This window comes from Octopus bimaculoides, chromosome 2 (assembly GCF_001194135.2).
Source record: "Octopus bimaculoides isolate UCB-OBI-ISO-001 chromosome 2, ASM119413v2, whole genome shotgun sequence".
In the NCBI taxonomy this organism is placed as follows: domain Eukaryota; kingdom Metazoa; phylum Mollusca; class Cephalopoda; order Octopoda; family Octopodidae; genus Octopus; species Octopus bimaculoides.
In genome coordinates this window covers 103,030,994-103,049,022 of record NC_068982.1, presented here as the reverse complement: position 1 = coordinate 103,049,022, position 18,029 = coordinate 103,030,994, and the positions used below count along the sequence as shown (strand labels likewise).

The window sequence follows — 18,029 nt, the reverse complement described above, 5'->3', positions numbered from 1 at the left end:
TAGTAAGTTGATGCAGGTAGTTTATCCTGTCCCACTCCAACTTTTAGTTTATGAAATTGAAAAAACTGCATTATTTATGGGATGACTCAATATATGTATGCGTATATGTATATGCATATATATATATATGTGTCTGGAGGGACATGGCTTGGTAGTTAAGGTGTTGGACTCATGACTGTAAGATTGTACTTTTGATACCTGGACCAGGTGATATGCGTGTTCTTGAGCAAAACATTTCATTTCATGCTTTCCCAGGGGGAAAATATATGTGCCATGGAAAATGGGCCTACGTGTCTATATGACTTAGGAAAGATCTTTATCCTTTTTTGATATATATGTGCATGCACACACACACATAATGGGCTTCTTTCAGTTTTAGTCTACCAAATCTACTCACGAAGCTTTGGTCAGCATAAAGCTATAGATTCAGATGCTTGCCTAAGGTTCCATGCAGTGAGACTGAATCTGAATTCACATGTTTGGGAAGCAAACTGCTTAACTATGCAGCTATAGCTGTGTAAGCATTGGCATGGCTCCTATCCACTAGTAGAGTAAAATCTAATCTTGTAGAACTGCAACTATGTTACAATCTTCTAATTTCTTCATTAATTGGCAGTATTAATAGAAGAGTTGGTTAAAGCTGGGACACTAGCTCTGAGCTAAAATATATTACTTTGGACATGCATACAAACACACACACACAGACACACATACACATTCATTCATCCATGTGTGCCTGCATGTGCATACATACAAATAATCAGACATGAGCTTAAAAATACCAAAATATTTTTCAAAAATTATTTTGGTAGTGATTTTTCTTAAATCTTTACCGATAAAAGAGGTAAGAGAAATCAATAAATTGCTTCAACATCTGTGTCAACTCCACCACTCTATAACAATGGTTATATCTGACGAGACCTAAGACTGGAATGCAGAAAACTGAGAAACAGGACATCATGACATTTATGTCATTTCAGGAGTTTTAGCAGACTAAGTGAAGTGAAACAGCTTCAGACAATAATTCAAACTGATTCACAGATGTATTCCAGAAGCTTTATAAGCTTTACCATTATTTCAGTTATAATCTTTGGACCACCCACTAGCTTATAGGAATTTCAGCTTTCATCAGTTACAAAGTTAATTTTTTTGTTTTCATAAAAGTGAATGATATATTTAGTTGATTGAGTCAACACTAATACATTGCTGTCATTTGATTTATTGGTTCCACAGACATTAAGTCACTCTCATCACTACTTGAGTGCAGCAACAATAGAGAGATACTAAACTAGATATTGTAAATCATATAGTACAGGTGGTAAATAGCCAGATTAACTCAGTAAATTTATGAAGAATACATATAACAATTAAATAAATTTGAAACATTAGTTTTACCATTTTCGTAATATATTTAGTGAGTGAGATGTGTAAAGAATAAAAAGTTATTCATAAGAATAGATGTATAAACTGATGAGAACCACCTCAGAACCTAAGTGTATGTGTGTGTATATGCAAGAGAATAGTGGGATGGCTATAGTGCCATGTTGAGGCTGAGTAATTGGCTTAATGAGACATGTTTATAGCAGACAAAAATAATAATAATAATCCTTTCTACTATAAGCACAAGGGGGAGGACTAGTTGATTACACAGACCCCAATGTTTCACTGGTACTTCATTTATCAACCCTGAAAGGAAGAAAGGCAAAAATCAACCTTGTTGATATTTAAATTCAGAACCTAAAGAAGGACAAAATGTTGCCAAGCATTTTGCCCAGTGTGCTAATGATTCTGCCAGCTCACCACATTAATAATAATTATAGTAATAAAAGTAAACGGTTACTGCCCATTAAACATTTATGAAGTTTATTGTTACTGGCTGGATAACTAAGGCAATATATTATGAAAAGAGAATTATTTATTTATTAGGCACATGAACCTTCTTTTGAAAGAGCAGTGGACATTTAAATCTATTAACAACCCTTCAACATTCAAACTAGCCATATTCAGCCCAAATATTCTACCTGTTCTAAGTTCCAACTGGCCAGATCCCAGCCTCTCACACCTATCCTACAATGTCGTTCTAAAAATAAACAATTGCAGCATTGAAATCTCAAAGCTATGAAATAATTCATGATTAATTGAAACAATGTAAATAGACAAGCATTACATTTCACAGAGTAATCTGAATGCTAGAAGTTTTAACTTGACCTCAGTTTCTGATTGATCTCACAAAAGTAATTGAGGGGTAAAAACAAGATACTAAACTAGATATGGTAGAACCTCAAGTCTATTGCTCAGTTAATGAAGCAATCATTATTATCTGTTGTAGAAATAGTTCTTCATTTTTAACAATCATCATTATCTTGTCTACTCTTCCACGCTGGCATGTATTAGACATTTTTCTAAGACCAGTAATATACAGCTTGATGACTTGCTTGTCACTCATCTTTTTAGTTGTCTCTTATGACATGGAGAGATAGTGTTATCATCATCAACAACACTTAACATTCATTTTCTATGCTGGCATGGGTTAGACATCTTGACAGGAACTGGCAAGGCCAGAGATTGTACCAGGTTCTACAGTCTGTTTTGGCTTGTTTTCTATGGCTGGTTGCTCTTCCTAAAGCCAACCACTTTACAGAGTGTACTGGGTACTTTTTACGTGGCACCAGTACCCACACCAATGCTTTTCATGTGGAACTTTGGTTTTAGGATTTCAATTCTGTTGTGGTGGACAGGTCTTCTTGAGTGTAACAATGCACCACATATCTTGGTCATACATATAACTCTTTATTTCTAATTAAGTTATTAGTAATCCTTTAGAGAGACTTAGAAATATTAATAACTCTATTAGTAATATTATCGATGTCATTTGACAAGATACCCAATTAAAGTAAATAAAATTTAAAAAATCAAGGGTGCAATATATCAAATTAACCCAGTATTACTTTAAAAACTTGGTCTTTTCTTGGTTGAGAGATCCATAGGGTCTCTGATTAATTTTTGTTTTTGTAGCATTAAGCACACGAGATAAATCTCCTCTTGGTCAGTATGTTAAAGTTGGGCTTTCTTACTTTCTCTCTCTTTTACTTTCCTAGAGAAAGCCTGATGTCCAAGCTTCATGGCATGGTGAGATAAGACAGCATAGAATTATGTGTTACATCCCAAAGCACAACATAATATTTTCTACAGACCACCCATAAAGTTGCATTTGATAACTTTGCCATTTGCTCCATTATACTGTTGATATAAATTGTATTAACCACAGGGAGATTTTACTCAGAATAACGAAGCACTAAACTAAATACCATAAAATATCTAAACAGGTCATATATGATTTTGCCATCTCCAGCTCCTTAATAAGGATTTCTAATGTAAGATATAAGAGCACAATCTCTTTTACCTTTTTGAGGAGAGAAGGCTTTACTTGAAATCAAGGGTTACTTCTAGATATACTAGTATACTGAAGCTAGTATATCAAATATAGTAATAAAATAATTGATAAAAGATTTAAATAAAATATGATGAAATGGTCATAAAAGAACAGATGACAATAAAATAGAGCAAACTTAATGACAACAAATGAGCGAATGAATTGAAAAATGAGAAGTTAATGAAAGAATCAATAAGAATATTGTACTGAATATAACCACCAACATTAGGCAATGTACTTGTTAACCTTGAATTTATAGTGATTTAGGTTATGTTCTGTATGTAGCAAAACAAGAGAGAGAGAGAGAGAGAGAGAGAGAGAGAGAGAGAGAGAGAGAGAGAGAGAGAGTTTATTTTCCATAATTCAGCTGTTCCAGGGAAGAAGGGATTTGTGTATGGAACTTGTATGAAACTGGCAGCATATCTGTGATATATACAGGAAGCACAAGTGAGATTTGCTAAATGTAGCAGACTGAATTCTGATGGATAATTCTAAGACTGGAAAGGCAAAGGAATGAAGTTCATCTAAACATGTTCCATCATAGAAGTAATCTTATTTTTATTTGTTTCAGTCTGTAGCCAAGCTAGGGCACCACTTCGGAAGGTTTAGTTAAAAAAAAAAAATTAACCCCAGTACCTATCTTTTTAAAGTTTAGTACTTTTCCTATCAGTCTCTTTTGACAAACCAAGAAGTTACAGGGATGTAAGCAAACCAACATCAGTTGTCAAATTAACTCAAATATATACACACACACATATGACAGGCTTCTACAGTTCCCATCTACCAGATTTACTCACAAGGCACTGGTCAGTTCAGGGCTACAATAAATTACACTTGTCTAAAGTGTCACATAGTTGGACTGAACCTGAAACCACATGTTTGCAAAGCAAGCTTCTTAACCACACAGCCATGTCTGCACCTAGACTTACAATATTCTGTTGATGATGAAGCAATTGAGTGATAAAGGAAAGAAAAAAAAAAGGTTCACAACTAATTAAACTATGCATTTAATTCTGTACACTAACAAGAGTGGACAGTACATGTTTGTAGAAACTTGTCCAAATGTGGAAGCACTACTCCATTTTTTAGTATATCTGGCTTTTGTAAAGATACAATAGAGTTTCAGGTGTTAGGAGCTTCTCTGAATGCCTGAATAAGCCCCTCCCCCCATTCAAGCCACCAAACTGGTAATAGTCACACTGTAGGAGTTCATATAAAATTTAGTGTGAATTTAAGACCTAAAAGCCTATGAAAACAAAGAAATTCCTTCAAAATAATCCTATCCGCTGACATAGGAAGGTCATGAATTTCATGATGGTTGTGAAATAGATTAATCATTAAATGTAATAAGTCACTATTTTCCTCATTGCATGATTCCAGTTTAATGACTGTATAATGTTCTGAGAGGTGAGGCTGTAAAGTATTATTAACAAATACGACCCAAAAAGATATGGGATGAAGTTGTGAGAAAGTATTTTCAGTCATTGGCTCTCACTGAGGAGATGACAAAGGACTGAAACTTCTGGCAATTTGCTGTGCTTGAGAAGACACATCAAGTTACATAAAATCATGGCCATCCATACCTGCAGGTATGTCCTTCATGGCCATGGCCCCCCATTCCTTCTCTCAGCTGAGAGGTTTTTGTCTTGCAGGCTCGCATGTGCTGGTTGCACATAAGAAGCACCCATGCTGGTGCCATGTGAAAAGCACCAGTGCCAGTGCCATGTATAAAGCACCTATGCTGATGCCACATATAAAGCACTTGTGCCAGTACCATGCATAATGCACCCATGCTGGTGCCATGTAAAAAGCACCCCGTACACTCTGTAAAGTGGTTGGCGTTTGGAAGGACATCCAGCTGTAGAAACCATGCTAAAACAGACAATTGGAGCCTGGGCAGCTATCTGGCTGGCTAGCTCCTGTTAAACCATCCAATCCATGCCAGCATGGAAAACAGACATTAAGTGATGATGATGAGGATGATATTAGGAATCCTATGAATTTGTTAGGTAAATCATTGTTAAAGTGTGGAAAGAACATTAGTCCCAGAATTATGTCTGCATTGCTATCATAAATGATGACAACTTTCAGACTTCTTCCTATTAAAGAAGATGGTGGAAAAGACCTATCAGGCATGCCATAGCTGGTCAGGTTATAATGCAATCCTCTATGCCATACTTTATCAAATGCTTTAGAAATGTCTAAAGCAATTATAACATAAGAATGAAAGCTGCTATCTAGTATGGTCATATTAAATCCACCTTGCTACTTGAATAATACTTATATAATTAAAGAGCAGGTGGAATTTATTATCAAGATGATGGATGGACTTCATAGATGTGTGCTTATTTGAAAGACTTGAACTGAAAACATAATAAAAGAAGCTAAATATTATTTCTAACAGTGGCATAAAGCCAACAACTTTCAGGGAGGGATAGAGATAATTTAATAGATTCAAATACTTGACTGGTTCTTATTTCATTCAGGTCTGAATAAAAAAAGGGACAAAGTCAGGATTTGAACTTGGGTTACAAAGTATGTTGTCTGACACAACCAACCTGCCATTAATTTATTTTCCCAACCCAGGAAGACCAGAAAGCAAAGTCAGCTTGACCCAGGGGGAATTTGTATACAGAAAATGAAAGATAACCCAGAACTGCCCAACACTTCACCATCTATGTTATATTAGCTATCCAAGGATCGTAATAGCCACTTGTATTGACTCAGTTGTGTAAATTCCCAACTTAGAAATAACAAAACAAAAAAGAAACTAATTAGAAGTATAATTAATGATTACTAAAAATAAAAAAATAAGATTTAAAAGACAAATTTACTAGAGATCTTAATAGTTACTGATGAGAAGAGATACTGAGTTGTGGCATATATGCCTTTACCATGCAAAATCAGTCCAACAATACCTGATGCAATAACGGTTGTCAGTAGTAGTAGTATTAGTAGTAGTAGTAGTAGTAGTAATAGTAGCAGTAGACAAAATGTAATTGTATCGCCTAGAAATAAAGCAGTGACAGTAGTTATGGTAACAGTAGTAAAGGTGGTGGTGGTGGTAGTGGTGATAATAGTAGTAAGAAAGTAGTTAGTAGCTCTGGGGGAATGAAGGTGTTAGTAATAGTAATCAAAGCCAATATAATAATAGTTAAGGTAATAATGAAGTTAATAGTTAATATAGTTCTGATAGAAGTAGCACAGGTAGTGGTTGTAGTAGTTACAATAACTGTTAAGATAGTAGTAACAGTTAGTATTATAATAGTAATAATAATAGCATTGATAGTAATAATTTTAATAATAATAATCACAGCAGCAGCAAGAGAAGCTTATTGATGATAAGTTATGGTAGTAGAAGCATTCACAAGGTGTAGTTATGTTTGTATTAGTATTGCTGATACTAATTATGCTGATGATGATAGATGTAGTAAAAATATAGCAATAGCAGAAGTAGTAGAGTTGGTAGTAGACAAAGGAGTAGCCTGAGAGATCATTTGTGATAGTGGCTGAGAGAGCTAATAGGCATTAAAATGGTAGCAGCGGCGGTGGTGGTAGTAACAGTGGTGATACTACTACTACTACTACTACTACTACCACCACCACTACAACAACAACAACAACTACTACTACTACTAGATATGGAAGCGGTGACAGTGGTAGTAATAGTAGTAGTTTAGCAGCAGCGACAGTTGTATTAGTAGTTATAATAAATATAATAGTAGTCACAGAAGAAATTACTAACAGAAACTTTATCGTGTAAGCCAGGCAGAAATTGAAGTAGTACAGCAATTATAAACAAAAGTAAAATAAACTACCTGAAGACTTGCAATGCCGAGTAGAAAATAGAAGAGAAGGTCTTGGATACGAGAATGCCCAGCTCCCAAATGCCTTCAACCGATTACATCCGCACTCATCAGTTTAGTAACAGTATAACATAGCGTAAATATAAATAGCGAACAATGAACGGGGAGGTCAATGAACTCTTTCTAGCTTAGCTTCCATTAAGCAAATCATGAGACTATGTAGCATTTAGAAATACGGTAGAAGGTTACAGCATGGCATAGCATATTTGTCAAAAGTTTTCTGGCAACTGGCAAGGACTCTAGGTGTGTCAAAGCTGTCCAATGTGACTAGAGTTCCAGCTTATCAACAAGAAGGAAACTGGTTCGTAGTTTGTATTCTTATAACTGTCATAGCACTGCATCTGTGACACTTAAGACATTTAACCCATTGACCAATTACCCTAACTGCAATAGGTACCTTGATATGATGATGATCATCATCATTTAATGTCCACTTTCCATGCTGGCATGTGTTGGAAAATTTGACATGGAGCTGGCTAGCAGGGAGCTGTCCAGACTCCAACTGTCTGTTGTGGCATGGTTTCAATGGCTGGATGCCCTTCCTAATGCCAACCACTTAACAGTGTGCTGGATGCTTTTTATGTGCCACCAGCACAAGTGCATTTATACAGCACTGGCAAAGATGCATTAATGCAGCACTGGCATGGGTGCTTTTTATGTGGCACTGGCATCTGAAAAGACAAGCCTGTATGTGTGGAAGACAGTAATTATACTTAACTTGACATGTCTTCTCAAGTACAGCGAATCGCTACATCGCATGGTCCTTTGTCATTTCCTTAGTGAGGCCCAGTGCCCAAAAATCTTTTCTCACCACTTTGTCACATGTCTTCCAGGGTCTACTCCTTCCACAGGGTACTCTCCACAATTAGAGCTTGACCCTTTTTTATGCAGCTGTCTTCATTCATATGCATCACAATGGTACATTTCATTACCAAAAGCAGCAGAAGTAGTAATAATTTCAAAAATTTTAGCAAAGATTTTAAATCTTTCTATGAATATAGCTCGAGAAAAGATAGGTTCCACCAAGATAATTTGATTGAGGTAAAATACACAGAGTTCCTTGATTGTGTACTAATTCTCCAGTGGTTCTTGGTGCTCATCAAAAACAGAATAAAGACATGGAACTTTTGTTAAGTAACTGAAAGAAAAACTGTTTTAGTGTCAAAAGTCACAAGAATAGACAATAGATACAAGTAACTTATGGAAAAAGGTAGTCCTGAGACTAGAGGATTAAGTTTATTAATATAGTTGGAATGTGTGAGTTGGCAGAATTGTTTGCATGCCAAGTAAAAAAAAAATTTGAGTGGACATATTATATATAACATATCAAATTGATAGGATTCATATATGAACAGAAGCGCTTGTTTTAAAAATATGGTAATTATTTAAGTGTAGCTGATGGAAAGCAAGAAACTCTTGTATCTAACTTAATGCTTATTTATTCACATTCTTTTGAATTAATCGTGCGTTATCTCATACCTTTGAGATTTTAATGATGAGATTGTATATTTCCATAATGACATACATTGTAGGAAAGGTGAGAGAGTCCAGATCTGGGCTGGATATGAACAGTTAGAATGCTTAAAAGTGAACCAATTAGATACTTTAGGAAGGTATTTACTTCTATAAGTCATATGTCACTAGAAATATTTTTATGAAGATACAGATGATGAGGCCTAAAAATAACATTAAAATTAAGGACATTGAATACCTGAGTATTTACCACTTAGGTCCAATACATTCCTGAACAAGTCATATGCAAGGTTCTAATTGTAGGCAATTTAGCATCTATTACAAAATTACTTCAAAACCTAAAAACTGAAACTTAAACATATGGAAAGAGAGTGAATAAGACCAAGCTGTTTCTTGGTCCTTTAGAGAGAAAGTGAATAGCTAAACTTTTCAGGCTGTTCTTCAAGTAACTCTTAAAATATAGAGTGTAGATTAGTAACTCCTATGAAATTGGTATGAGATAATGTTTTTTTCTAATGATCTAAAGAAAGAATTTTTTTTTGTAAATAAGTTAGTCAAGACCTTTGCAGGCTCTTTCAAATTGGTGAGATTTATGCCACTGCTGCCCATCCCGAACATTTACAGTAGGCTTGAGGATGGGAGTAGGGGGGAAATAAGGTAGGTGGGGGGAAACAAGGGTTTGGTCCAAATGCTTGCAAAGAGTGAGTCTGCAAAAAACATTTAAAGACCAGATGATATTATTAAACTAGGTGATGTGTTATATATAGTTGTATCATGTTAACATGAGTTGGATGCTAACAGCTACATGGATTTATTGGAAAATAGTGTAAGAGATGACAATCACATAACCAAGTAGAGAATGTTTGACTGAGGTTTGTTATATCACTTGCTCAGTAGAAAGATTTGAAAACATTAGCTTTGGGTTAGTAATTAACACCAACTTTAATACTCTAATCTGAATAAAGAAAAATTAACATTATCATAACTTTTTAAAACTATACTGGCAATGTTAAAAATAAAAGTAGTGTACGTATGAAATGTGTTTGAAATAAGGTAAGAATATAGTCACGTTATTCAATTCATAGAAACAGGAATTTCAGTCTTATTGCAACAGTTGTGATGTGCTAAGTTAAAGCAATAAAAACAAATATTTTTATGAATATTTTGGATAATACAATTGCAAATAAGAGTTAAAAAGTTATAATTAGAAATTAATGAACCTGGTATATTATTTAGTCTTCGTCTTCAGAGTCCATAAATACTTTTTCTTTGAACAACTGTTAACTTTCTACGAAGCACAAATGAGACACAATAAGATACTGCCCCCGCCCCGCCCCAAAAGCATATAGGCTGCATCCAAAAGAAGACCATTCAACTAATTGGCAAGGAGTCACTCACCAACACACCCCGATCTCTAAATCACCCTTATCCAAGATCTTTCATGAGTACTAACAAGAGCCTTTGATACTCAGAGCTAATGACTTATAAACATCTACCCAAACCTTCTCCTCTCGTCAGTTATTCTGTGTCTCACCACCCAAACCCCACATTAACCACTTCTTCCAATCCTTCTTTGCAGAATGTCGATCCTCCGGAATTCCCTTTCTCACTGATTTTCCTTCCAGATGTCAACCACACCAATTTACCAGTCTGTAAGGGCTTTCAGTCAGCCCCATCCTCGTAACCACATTAAAATATTGCCATATCGTTTTATGATAATTCAAATAGAAATTGAATTATTTGAAAATTCATGTTAAGTAATGGTTGTTAAGTTTTACTTACTAGATTTAAGAAAATAAAACTAAAGATGGAAAGAACGAAAAAAAAAAAACAGATGAAAAGAAATCTCGTTTGCCTGATTTCCAGTATCATGGGCGGAGAAATTTTTTTTTGAATCCAAAATACAAGACTGCCAATTAAAATAAAAGTCTTCCAAGAAATATTCTTTTAGATATAATTTGATTTTACAAGCATTAAATACAGTAACATAAATTGAAAAAGCATCGTTGATAGATAAGAATTAGGAGATCGAGACAATGGTGACCTTAGTTGCTTCGTGTTTAGGCAGAAAAAAAAAACTACTTTACTCCAACAGAATGAAATTACGTTATTGTCAGGAAAGTGGTGTATATAAAATCCAAAGATCCAGCATTCGGTGTCGCGATTGTAAAGAAGAAAAACAAAAACAAGAAAGAATTGACCCGACTTCGCTTTGCGTGCTTAATGTAAATTTATCAATTGGCAGGTATGTAAATATGCTAACGGGAGATAACTCTAAAATTTCCACTTGTACAGTTCGATAATTTAAATATAATGTACTTTTATATCATAACTCGAAAGCAAAATAACAAGTCAATTCCAATATGTTCTGCATGAGATATTCTGAAGCAGACAGCTAACTCGGTTAATCATAAATACATAGTGTGATATAAAGAATGGAAATAGGAAATAAAATTCTATCGATGGGAATTTTAAAATCTTTCAACAAATACATTTATTTCATATATATATATATGTGTGTGTGTGTGTGTGTGTGTGTGTGTAGTAATCTCATAGCCTGTTGGTTAAGAAGTTCTCTTGACAATAATGAAACCCTGCGTTCGATCCCACAAATCGACATGTTGGTCAAGTATTTTCTACCATAACCTCAGCTTAATCCAAGGCATACGAAGGAAAATGGAGAGAAGAAAACTCAAAATCTTTTGCATGGATTGCTTAATCAAGTTGAGCTCATGTGAAGATTACATTATGTGTACAATTTTCTGTAGAGTTCTCAACCACTAACGCCAAATCCGTCTAGCAAACAACTGGAACACTTACTGTCCATCATTATCCAAGTCAACAGTAGCATCACCAATAAACATACATACATACTGTTGGGTTACACAAGTTAGAGTTCTAGCTATCTGATCAGTGGAAATTCGACTAATTGCAATATAGTATAAATATGTTTATCACAACACAGAATCAGTGTGACAATGTAAGAACTTTGAACATTTACAATCTCCACAATGGGATGGAACCCAGAACCCCATGATTGATATCTTATTTTATTATGTAACACAAACTATATATATATCATACATATACATATAAAACACACACACATATACTCTGTGTGTGTGTGTGTGTTTAACTTATGTATATTAGATGTTTTGGCCAAAGCTTATCAAGCCCATGCCTAACATAATAGCATCATCTGATAGAATCTGTTAAGCCAATTTAAGTTTAAGTCATTTTTGTGGTATCACTGCCCATTTAAGCAAGGAGTTGTTGGCTGAGATGCATCCAGGTAAAAGTGGTTTGTATGCCATTCCTTGAAGAAATTTTCAAGATATTGTTTGAAGGTTTATGGGAATTTTTTTCTTTGATTTGTTTTGGGATCATATTAAATAGAGCAGGGATAGTTGTAGAAAAAGTAATTGTGTTGCAATGTGCTTATGTGTTATGAGCCTGAGTTGCATGTAGCACAGGGTCCTATTTGAGTAATGTTGAGTAAATATTCTCCACACTGTTATGGTGTTCAAGAGAAAAGAGTTTCAATATTTTAAGATGGTCCCAATAATCAAGGTTAGTACTTTTGCAATTTCTACCTTGGGTGCTTTAATTCTTGTAGTGTTTAGTTTGATATGAGGAGACCACTAGCCAAGGGGAAAGAATATTCTAAGTGTGACTATGTGAAGGAGGACCACAACATCAGGCTCTTTAGACTGAAAAGTTCTGAGGATCCAGGAGCACATCTTTGCAAGCCTTATCAACTTAATTCTTGATGTGAGCACTCCAGCTGAAGTTATTATCAACAATTAAACCTAAGTCTGTGTTGAATTTCATGAGTGAACCTCCTGAAGGAAGATAGTGTGGTTGTTCAAGCACATTCTCTTTTCTAAAGTATATAATTCCAAATTTTTCCTCATTTAGTAGCATGTTGTTTCTATCTGCCCATTAATTTACAACATGCATATATATATATATATATATATATATATATATATATATATATATATATATATATATATGCACAGGCATTTTTATATGTATATAGAAATATATGCCTATACATATAATCTATATATGTATGATATATATACACAAAATTGAAGGATTACTCAATACTTTTCAGTAGAGTAACACCTATTTTATTTTCGTGTAATATAAAATGTGTGTGTGTGTGTGTGCATATGTGTCATTATCATTTAACGCCTATGATCCATACTGGCATGGGTTGGACTCTATGTACGTGTGTGAGTGTATTATACACAAACACACACACACAAATTGTGTGTGTAATGTATTCATAATACATACATATATAATGTATGTATATAATTTATGTATCTTCATATGTATACACATACACACACATATGCATACGTATATACGATGAAAGTTAATAAATGGGTGGAATCGAGTAATTAGTGTATATTATAGAAGCTGATATTATATATTGAAGTAGAATTGTTAAGTTTATTGTTTTTATCCCAATTAACAATCTCAGTTCTTTCTCTCCCACCTTTTCCCTTTTTTTTTTTTTAGCTTTTATGAATTCAGAAAAATATGCAAGTTTCAAATTATGATATTAACGATGAAATATGTATTCATTGTATAAAGAAAAAGTTATCTTTGAGAATAAGAAAAACCAAAATATTTATAATTATCTTTTATTATCAGGTGAGAAGAGTATGTGCGCGCACGCGAGTCTGTCTGTGTGTACGTCTGTATCTATGTATATATATGTATGTGAATGTGTGTATAAAGAAAAGTACTATTAAAAGACCAGGGTATTTCCCATCATCTTGTCTCCTAAATGCTCATACTTTAAATTATTCAGTTACAAACTGGATAAAGCATCCAGTTAAAGTAAAACTATGTGTGGGATTAGCAGAAACGTATAAGATTACTCTTGGCCTGGGCTCCAAATTGTCATCTAAGTTCATACATTAATCAAGACGCGACTAGAGTACAATGTAATTAAGTTAAAGATAATTTTTCTCCGTATAAATGATTTTGGAAGAAAATTTGTCGTAGTGGATTATACAGTAAAGCAAAAAGAAAAAAATAATAATAAAAAGAACGGCACATCCTTTTCTCTGAAAGTTAACATATATTTTGTTACAATGAATAAAAAAAGAAACAGAATGTATTTTATTCAAAGACAGAAACAACTTGTTTATTTGTTACAATTCGCAGAAAGAGAAATGTTACAGGTCTCTAAAATACATCAGCAAAAGCATGTTTTCTTTTGTTTCTTCATTATGAATGTGATTTCAATGATGACTATCAAATTATTTTAGTGTATGATGCAAGAAAAACAATAAGGAAACACAAATTTTTGTTTGCTACATTATAATTATATAATGCGTGAAGATTCAACTCCCGCCCTCTACCACCCCCAAGTGTCACTTGACAACCACGTCCAGAAAGATCCTTCGAGTCTTCTTCCTCCTCCTTATTAGTTGCTATATGGCAACGGATGGTGCAATACAAATATATTATTGACCAGAGAAAAGGAAAATATTGCCACTGCTTTCCAGGGTCTCTAAATTTAGATGATAGTTATCAATTAAGTAACCTCATTTATTAGAAGTGTTCTTTTCTTTAATTTTAGTTAAAAGCGTTTTTTTTTTAAATTTTCACTCCCTCTCCTTTGAGTCCAGTTAAATGGGGACAACTTACACATACACACACACACACACACATACATATATATATATATATATATATATATATATATATATATATATATATGTGTGTGTGTGTGTGTGTGTGTGTGAGAGAGAGAGCGAGCGATATGTGTATGTGTGTGCCTTGATAATTATGCTAAATAGGTGCTCGTCGAAGCCATTCTCAAATACTAATACTTAAAATGTATAAAACAACAATTACTAATATATTATTAATCCAGAGTAGAACTTTCTGGAGGGAGATGATCACATACTGAGAATGAATAATGGAAACAACAATAATAACAAAGTTAAAAATACATTTCGCATCACGCATATGTAAATAAGCTAAAATTATTCCAAGGTCTGAACTTTCCAGAGTCAGGTTTGATGTATTAGGATGAGACTAAACAGCCCAAAGGATCACAGTATTCATTAGGTTAGGCTTGTGCAAGATAAAACATTGCAAGACTTCAACAGATTACTGTCGCAACTCCATATGTTGTTGTGAAAATAATCTTGTCGTCGTGGCTTTAGAGCTGAAAGGGGGAAGATATGTGGGAATAACAATGGAAAATTCCTTGAAAGTTCGCCCCTCATTCCTAATCATAGCAAGATCGACGGAAAAGTCGTCCGCTATTAAAAAGTAAAACAAATTATTTACTTTGTGTTGAAAAACTAACGAATTAAGATTATATGAAACAGAATTTTATTGCAATTAAATGACTATCTCGTCTTTCTTTTTAGCCATAGCAATTCAATTATCAAAACTGATGATGGAAGAGAACAGCAATATTTCAACGAAGTTAGTCAACAAGCATTCTTTTTCCTCTTTAGATTTTTCATTTTTGAAAAACATATTTATAAATGCATATTTTAAAACACTGAAAGAAAACAAATCACCTGAAACGAGTTAAAAAGTTCACTATGTAAGGCGTTCTCTTACTAAGTGTTGTTACAAGTAAAATAAATATAAAAATATATAAACCTTTGATTGGTGGGGTGGGGGTGAAATAGTCAACACAAACGAGAGAGTTGGTAAAGAGAAACGATAATTTTTAGCTAAATTTCATAATGACAAGTAAAAACAATGATTATAAATGATTCTAGACTTACTTTGGCTGATCGTTTTCAACTTTAAATGTCAATGCGTGAGTTAATATAACGTTTTGAGTGGCTCTTTCTGTCGTGTTTACATTATTTCACTTCAAAGTAGTAATCAACATGGAGTTTTGTTTTGATTCTGCAGAGGACGACGGTGGACCAGTGCGCGTGACTGTGACGTCATGGCACCATTTTGGCCAATCAACTGCCTCTGATTCATAACGTGCACACGCCTCTTCAGCTTGGGGTGAGCTGGAAGAATGTACTATATCCTTTTCTAAGATATGAAGTCCACTTACCATTCTATATTGAACTTCTTTGGAGTAATTTCCAGTTACCTTATAATGAAACTTCCAAAATAAGGCAACGTTGCAAACATTCTCGAGAAAGCTGTATTGTTTTTACTAGATTGTATTTCTATTTATTTATATATATATAAGGCAACACGTAGCAAAGTGCGTGTGTTTCCTGTTGAGATTCCATATCGCATTCATTCTTTTCCGATCTTTCCGTCTTTTTTTATTTATATAATCTGAAGGCTGATATAATTCTGTCTAAGCTGTGACAGCATTAAGTGTTTCTGAGGTTTTTTCTTTCTGTTTTCATCCTGTTTTTTTCTCAATAAACTTAGAAAAAAGAGGTCAGGATATTGTGATGAAGGTCAAGGTGACGTGTTTGTTTTGTTTTGTAAAAACCCTAAAGAGAAAACGATTGTCAACAAATGGGCCATTGCTAGTGTAGAAGTGCAAAATTCATCGGAATTTAATGCATTAATTGGTATTTTTCTGCTCCTTAAAGAACTTAACAGTCAAAGAAAAATATAAAACCTTTATTTAACAGCGATAATAAATAAAGCGATTATCTTTAACGATCGTTGAAGATGGTTCCATGGATAGATAGGTATGTATGATGGGCGAAAGGTGACTCTTAAGCGAAGGATCTTCTTTGCAAAACTGTATTGCTTTGTAAGATTATTTGTACTTTATTGTCTCATGTTGTCACAACCAATAGCTTGCTCTGCTCAAACTACTTTCTAGTGATGACTCCGAATTATTTTGGATCTATTCCAGCTTGCGATAGTGGCTAGTTGCTGATGAACTGACAGGTTGGTTTTTCGTGTCGATCTTTCTAGTATAAATAATTTGCTTGTTCTTGAAATAAGGGGGGAAAGAATATTTTTTAAATATTCACAGAGCTAAAAGGAGAATAAGAAAAAGATAAACACTCCAAAGAAATTCATAAGGGTGCACGATGTTTTTTTAAGGGCAACAGTTTACAAGTTGCAATCCGAATATTTTTCTTATTACATTTTTTGTCATTATTTTAATTCCAATTTCTGTGTTTATTATTATGATTTTAAAATCCGTCATTTTTAGAATTTGTTTCTATTTCACTTTCGATTTAATCCTTGAACAAAAACTGATAGTAAAAAAATTATTTCATCATCCAATGTCTTTGATATTAATTTCCATGCAATGCGTTAGAAATCTGAAATAAAATGAGTAATATTTTCTTTTCTTCTGCCTTTTCAACTTTGCTTTTTACGACTATAAAAACAGTGACATAATTTATTAAGAATTACTTGATTGGTTAACATGATGGAGTTTATACTAACCTAGGACACGTCGACCTCCCAAACTTTCGTTATTGTTATCCGAGCTACTTAAGAAGTTTTTGTTGATTTTTATCTTTACCATTTATTTTATTATTAAATTGCAGTCTCATAAATTTAAAGATTGACTCATTTTTATCATTTTTTTTTTAATGAATGGAAAGAAGAGAAAAATAAAAACCGAAAGTTCAGAGATATTCAAACAAATATCTATTTCTGTATATATATATATATATATATATATATATATATATATGTGTGTGTGTGTATAATATAATATAATATAATATAATATGCACAGACTCACACACGCGCATACTCATACACACATTACGTATATGTTATATATGAGCGTGATTTATATATAACTGTGCGATGTGTGTCAAAAATTCTATCAATAGATTTCATGCAGATGACAAGAGCGAAGGCACAGCTTTTAGTAAAAGAATGACCCCACAGAAGGTAGATATTTACGCGTACAGTGTTGTGATTTGTGAATACTTACTTTACCTTTTATCTGTCCCAGATTACCGATTTAATTGAACAAACATTAAGGTGATTGTTTTTACTTGTGTTAGTTATTAAAACAAGTATAGCTTGCAGATTTGAAGTATTTTTGTATGATGCCTTGATAACACCATTCTCTTCAATGAGATTTACAATTATTGACCTTGAAGAGAAATATAAAGCAACATGAAACAAACAAAACAAAAAGAAACATGTAGAAAAGGAGACAAACCTACTAAATGTTTGTCTGTTTGTGTGTGTGTGTGCACAGACACATAAGTATATAACTATCTTTATCTAAACACACACATACATATGTATGTGTGTGTATAATACACACACACACACGTGTATATATATATATATATATATAT

At 33.6% G+C, this 18,029-nt stretch overlaps 1 protein-coding gene across 2 annotated transcripts in view; it reads left to right on the top strand.

Moving 5' to 3' along the window:
• Positions 1-16,546: 16,546 nt before the first annotated feature.
• LOC106872342 (xaa-Pro aminopeptidase 1) overlaps positions 16,547-18,029 on the top strand; it is a 79,624-nt gene continuing 78,141 nt past the window's right edge. The window contains exon 1 of one of the 2 annotated variants that reach the window (XM_014919299.2): positions 16,547-16,641. The gene's annotated coding sequence lies outside the window, so the exon portion shown is untranslated. Of the gene's footprint in view, positions 16,642-17,492; positions 17,611-18,029 lie in introns of those variants that run through there. The other variant, XM_014919294.2, reaches the window with a different exon arrangement.